This window comes from Pteropus medius, unplaced genomic scaffold (genome assembly GCF_902729225.1).
Source record: "Pteropus medius unplaced genomic scaffold, Ma_sr-lr_union100, whole genome shotgun sequence".
In the NCBI taxonomy this organism is placed as follows: domain Eukaryota; kingdom Metazoa; phylum Chordata; class Mammalia; order Chiroptera; family Pteropodidae; genus Pteropus; species Pteropus medius.
The window spans coordinates 8,235,895-8,242,520 of NW_024349222.1; the positions used below are offsets into that span (position 1 = coordinate 8,235,895).

At 36.6% G+C, this 6,626-nt stretch overlaps 1 long non-coding RNA gene across 1 annotated transcript; it reads left to right on the plus strand.

Annotated features, from left to right (window-relative positions):
• Positions 1 to 607: 607 nt before the first annotated feature.
• On the plus strand, positions 608 to 6,406 carry LOC120617121 (uncharacterized). The gene is made up of 3 exons (XR_005656781.1): positions 608 to 705; positions 967 to 1,008; positions 6,255 to 6,406. It is a non-coding gene; the product is annotated as an uncharacterized LOC120617121 (long non-coding RNA).
• Positions 6,407 to 6,626: the final 220 nt, after the last annotated feature.

A 6,626-nucleotide genomic window follows, 5' to 3' on the forward strand; every position in this document is an offset into this window, starting at 1 on the left:
AGAGAAGTGGACATCCTTTCTGGGCTTAGGAAAAGAGAAGCCTAGAGAGGAACAGGAAAGGAGAGCAAGGGATGCTAGTGAGCTCTTGTCTCAGGGTCAAAATCTGTGTGGATGATTGAGATGTCCAGTTGGGTTTGGGGACTGAGAAACAAGAGGCCCTGTGCTTCTTTTTCAAACTATAGATGGAGATAGATTTCCCAAGGGTCTTCTGTCAACATGGAGTAATCAGAGGAAAGTAGAAATATTTCCTGGGCAGGTGTAGGCAAAGAATGGATTGAGACGGCTTCTCTCGGCTCTCTCCACTCACCTTCCAGACTTTAGATTTCTTTCAGAAATATAAGAGATCCCGAAATATTCTGTGTGTCTAATAAAACATCAGAAATAGCTGACAGTTGAGAAGTAGTCTTCTGTCAAGAGGTTACCACAAAAAATAACAGGTCAAAATGACGTTACTAAAGAATAAAATGAGGCCAGGAGAGCCTTTTGCAGAAGCTTCAGGGTGGCCATCGAAAACTGTAAATGAAAGGAGGATGTGACTAAGTCTGAAAGGATCACAGTGCCAACCATCATGAGGTAGGGGTGAGTCAGCACAGGCAGACCACCGAGTTTCCAGAAACAGTCACATCTACTTGCAGAGCAAGAGAACAGGCCTGTCATCAAAAGCGAATTCCAGCAGAGACATCCTCTCCCATGTGAGAAGCAAAAGTAAGCCCCTCAGAGTTTAGATCCATCTGAGGAGAGGGAAAAGAGAATGCAGAGGCAAGAATTAAGAGATTTGTGCTTTAATACAGAAAAATTTCAGTGATCCTAATTTGGTAAATTAAGTTTTTCAATATTAATGGACATATATGTCACTAGAAATAAAATAAAATTTCATCTTCATTTGCTTAAGCTACATGATATATAAAATTTGTACCTGCTACCATAGGAATTAAATCAGGAATGTCCTTACCTTTTGTCTTCCAGTTGGATTCAGTCAATGGGAGGTACCAGGAGACAAAAATGAGGGTATTTATTCCTTATTCTCTTCCTTTGGTGCTATGGTTACAATTTCTTTCCTCTGTTGATTACAGCTCCAGTCAGCCTCTCTTTTATGGCTCCAGTTGTTTAGCTCCTATAACATTACTTCCTCTCCTATAGGTCTAGGAAATCATTTCTCAACGTTGCTTGTTGAATTCTTTGACTATTCTACTCTATAAATAATTCTTTAACTAAAATCACTTCAACTAAAACATCTGAGAGGAAATCTGTTTCCTACTGGGATCCTGACTGACACATTTGGGAATGAAAGACATGATCGAAAGTCAAAACATGAGATTTGAGAGAAGAGATCCTCAGATGTAAAAATGAGAGGCACCATCTGGGAAAAGTTAAATAGTTGATTCCTAGGAAGAGAAATGAGCTTGAAAGAAGAAAGCAATGAGCTTAAGCATGTAAATCAACCAAGACCAAAAAATTTCCCTCGGGATATTACACTGACGGTTCTGGACATACTAATCGACTTTTTCTGGTTCTTGGAATCCAAAGTTTTACTGAATCTTTGGAACATGACATTTTCACATCCTATAACAAAGTCGCTCTTTTCCATCCTCCTCACCATTATTTTCTTTTAAACTTCAGGCCAGGGCTTTGCTATCACCTACTGCTCAGTGAGGCTCTTCTGACCATGCTCTCTCAGGTAGAGAATGCCTCATTATTATAGATATCAGCTCATTGTTTGTATTCTTTATAAAATTAATAACAATTTGCAGTTATTTTATGCATGTTTGTTTACTCTTCTATTTATCACACCAGAACGTAAGTTTCACGAGGATAGGGACTATGTCTGATTTGTTCAACATTGTATCCCTAGAGCTTAGAATAGAGCCTGGAAGATTAAATATAATCAGTAAATATTCATTGAATAAGTGAATAAATGAATAAAGGTCAGAGATTAATGATATGCATACTATACTTTTACTTTTAAGTACTTGTAGCCAGCTATTTAAGACATTACTCTCTGAAACTATCACATGCTCAAAAAAACTCATTCTGCAAATACAGGGAATAATAGCTGGAAATGCTTGAGCTAAGTCCCTGGTTAAAAGAGTGTCTTGGGTGCAGTGAGAAAAAAACATAGACTTTGGAACCAACAGTCACGGGATAAATCTCAAGTCCTGTAGTCTGTTGCTCTTTGGCCTTGGCCAAGTTATTTATTATTTCTGAACCTCAGTTTCTTTATCCTTACACAGAGATAATAATTCTAACTTGTTGATTGATAGACAAGGTACTTGACAACAATGTGGACTCAGTAGATACCACTATTAATGCCAATATAATTATTCTTTAATAAAATGTTTACATTTTCATTGGTCAACAATCTTAACTGTCTTATTCAGTTGTATTTGTTGTGCCTATAATACTGCCTGACACTTTCAGATGCTTGCTATTTGCAAATGAATGTTAAATGGATGAATATTTGCACTTTAAGAATAATAATTAAAATAAGACTTATTGATACATTCTGATGAACACTACATATACATCATCTCATTTTATATCTGCATGAAGTAGATACTATTATTTTTCCCATTTATAAGTAAAAGAACTGAAGTTAAAGAGAAAAAGTAAGTTATCAAGTAAAGACTATAAATGCCTCCCTCTCCGATCCCACCAACTCAAACCCCGTATGAGAAGAACGGGTATCAGTAGCTTGGCATACACCTTCCAGAGGGTTGCCAAGTCATAAGCTTAGTGTTTTAAAACTTACTTGAGGATTTTCAAAGGTCTTAAATATAATGTCTTATATTGCTTTTCCAAGGCCATTTAGTGCAGTTATGCACCTCCTATCCAAACCTACATATTATAACCTGTAAGAACTTTGAACAATAATGTAGTTGCTAAAAGACTACATCTGCAAAATGAATAAATTATTAACTTTACTTAAAATACATTAAAAATGTATTATAATGAGAAATCTCCGATACCTATATTTGGTGGCTCAGCTGCATCTCTGATACATAACCAGCATCATTAAAGAGGAGGAGACTTGAAGTTAGATAGAACTGGATTTGTAGCCTGGCTCTTCCACATATTAAACAAGTGATCTTGTCCAAATTTTTAGGCTCTTGAATCCCAGATTTTCGTTTGCAAACTAGAGTTAATAGTGTCAGTGTCACCCAGTAACTACAGATATTAAATAGATAATCTACATGATAGTAATTTGCTCAGAGTCTAGCAAATGGTGAAGTTCTATGTAAATGCTCAATTTTCTTTCCTTTCAGTATTTCCCCTGCTGTCTTAACAATTAAGTAAGTATTTTGTATTCTGTATTTTTTTTACCAGTTTTTTTTATTTAGTCTTCAAAGTCAAGGTAAAATACTTTAATTCAGTAGTTTAAGAGAAAGTTCTACTGACACCATTTTATCATGTCTTTTTCTCAATAAACTACAAAACTTGGCCTTCAGATTTACACATCAGATTTTTACGAACAAAGCATTTATATTTTAATATGAGCATGAAATAATTAGAATCTTTGATATTCGTCTTTCGGCATGTTACGTGTAGGTAGAAACTCCTTGGATCTGCTAAAATATTTAGAGGGTTTGGGTTGGTTGGTTTTTGTTCCCCCAAAGCCAGAGGTGGAGGATTGCATTATCTAAAACCAACAGGAAATGATTCAGATCAGGGCAATCTCTAATACCTCAAGTTTAGGACCTTTTATCAGAAGGTGTTTCCTTTGTTGATTCATTTGTTCAAATATGTGTTAACCATCAATTATGTATCGTGCTCTGTGCAAGGCACTGAGATAAGCCGTCCATGCCCTCAGGGAATCTCTAACCTGGAAGGGTGAGAAAGGTCTGTGAAGGTAAATAGTCATAATGCAGTATAAACTTTAGTAAGTATTACAGGGATGTCGATGTAAAGAATTAGGAGATTTCAAAAGAAAGAGAAATTATTTCCCATTGAGAGGAAATGAAGAGTTTTATATGTTTCGTAAAGAAAGAGCTCAGAAGATGTTGCCATTAGGTCAGGCTCTGGAAATGCATTAGTGATCTAGACTCTCAATCAGAGGAAAAAGAGCTTAGGTGAGTAGGGTACTTTGGTCCTAGAAGCCTCAAAGGCTCCAAGGACACTGTCAATCACAGGTTGGTATGGGAGAGCACTTCGTGCACTTGGCCCATCCTCAGTTGTGGCACGAGTCACATTGCATTCTAGCCATTAATTTTTCTGACTTTCTCGCTAGCCGATGAACTACTGGAGGACAGAGACCATGTCCTTCTTTTCTAGTACATAGCCAGGCTCTAGAGAATTACAGACACTCCATGCATAACTGTGTTAAAGACCTAACAAACCAGAGAAGCCAAGAAAGAAGAATGGATTTGAATGTTGCCTGTGTAAACTCCCCACAGACAGAAGTTTTGGGGATTTGGCAAGGATAGTGCACTCAGGTCATGCAGGCAAGAGACTGTGGATGAATCACTATCAGGAAAGGCCGGGGCTGGCTGGGCTACAGTGACACACTGAGCCCTTGGGAAGGTGAGACTGTGGCATTACTCAGCCTTGTTCACTGAAGAAAGCTCTATTCTTATCTAGCCTCTGGCTTGAGGTTAGTTAGTGGTAGTGATGAGAGACTTAAATTCAGGCAAGTAGGGGTGAAGATACCTAAATGAGAAAAAAAGTTTTGAAGTGAAGAATTGACTCAAGAGTAATAGCTTAGAGAATTAATTTCATTTATCTCCCAGATCTTCTGACTATATATTCTCCTAAAGGAGTAAGTGGTAATTCTGAAATTATCTGAAATTCTAAAGGGATAAACAGATAATTCTTTAAAGATAATAGAGAAGATAATTTGGAGAACCTCTGTGCCCTTTCTTGTCTCCCGAAAAGTCATTGACAAAAATATATCATTGGCCCCCTAACTTGCTGTAAGAATTCAGAGTCTTCTCTGGAAAAGGGTTCAGAAATCTGCATTTTAAGCACACACTTCAGATGATTGGTATACACTAAAATGTGTGAATCATTGCTACATTCTGTAGCCTTTAAGAACCAAAGAGGGCCTCTCCTTATGTTTGAAGATTAAGCTACTAAACCTATGTTTTGTGAGGCCTCTTTCTGCTATCAGCCTGGAGTTGAGAACTGGAGGAAGAGAAGGCAAGGCTGAAGGAGACAAAATAAGCATCAAAGGCTGGCGCACAGAGAGGTGTTGGAGTTATCCTAGGAGCTAAATAAAAGAGACATAACAAGCTGGAAATCATCATTTTGGCAGAGAGACAAAAAGAAGAGAATGCAGTTGCCAAATAGCTAATCAATGCATGTGGTTAAAACTCCCAGTGAAAAATGAGGAACCAGATTTGCAAAAATAAAGAGAACCAGGCAAATCAGGGAAGTGGTAGAGGAGAGCTGGGATGGCTACAAAATGCAGGATAGGATCTAACTATACAAAACTAACTTTTTCCTCAGACAACAGCCTTTTAATATTTTCTGTAATAACAAGAACAAGTAGAATATACAGTAATAAGCAGCCATGAATTCCCTCCCAAGAAACAATGTCCAGTTTGAGTTCTCAAGTGCAGTAGAATTGCTTGACTAATAGTTAACATGTATTAAATACTTCTATGTACTAGGTATAGTTTTAAACATCATTTAATCCTCACAACAACTCTGTAGAATAGGTACTTATTAGTATAGCTATTCTATAGACGAGAAAAAGAGGGTAAGCAACTTGCTCAAGTTTATGTAGCTCTGAAGGGGAGAGCCAGGATTTGAACCCAGGCAGGCTAGATCTGGAGTCTGAAGTCTTAACCATTATTTTATACGTTCAGATGCAGAATAAATATGTTTATGGCTATTACACAGAAATCTATTCAGTTACAATAAATTATTGACTGCATTTTATCATTTCTGTCACAATGTCTGTAAAATTAGTAGGGAATTTAGAAGTTCTCTGCACAGAATGATGTACTGTTTATGTTCAAAATGCATACAATGTAATATGTAGAAATGCTAACATTTGACATTACATATATCATATCTGTGATATGATGTCATTTTCACAAAAAACAATGCCAGCATAATTTTCATAATAAAAAGGTAACCAAAGAACCTCCAGAAACCCAACTGTATGTGTTGTGTATAATTGATTTCTACTTTTTTGCTCAGCATATGCTCTTCATTCAATTTTAGCTCACAATTTGTGGACTTGTTCAAGCATTTTTTTAAATATACTTGTGCATGTACATGGAAAAATCTGTTCTTTTATCTCACATCTCTAGAGTTTGACTTCCTGCTCGAGACTTCAGTACACGCCATGGCCAGAAGGGAAGGTGGAAACGTAAAGAAAAGAAGACCAGGTTGATTACAAAAACATAATTTGAAAACAAAATGGAGCTACCCTGAAACTGAATAAAAAATTAATGAAACAGAAGAAAATTTTCTAAAGATTTATTATGGTTTTATGACACAATTCTATTTATATTTACGAGTCATTTTTTTTCTTTTTAATGTCCAGCATTCGAGGATGCCCCCGGTAAAGTCTAACCTTTCAAAATGCACTTGACAATTGTTGGTGACTGGTCAATAGTTACCCTTAACTAAAAGTTATGTTCTCATTTCTCATGTGTAGTTGAAATCCCTTTTAAGAGAGA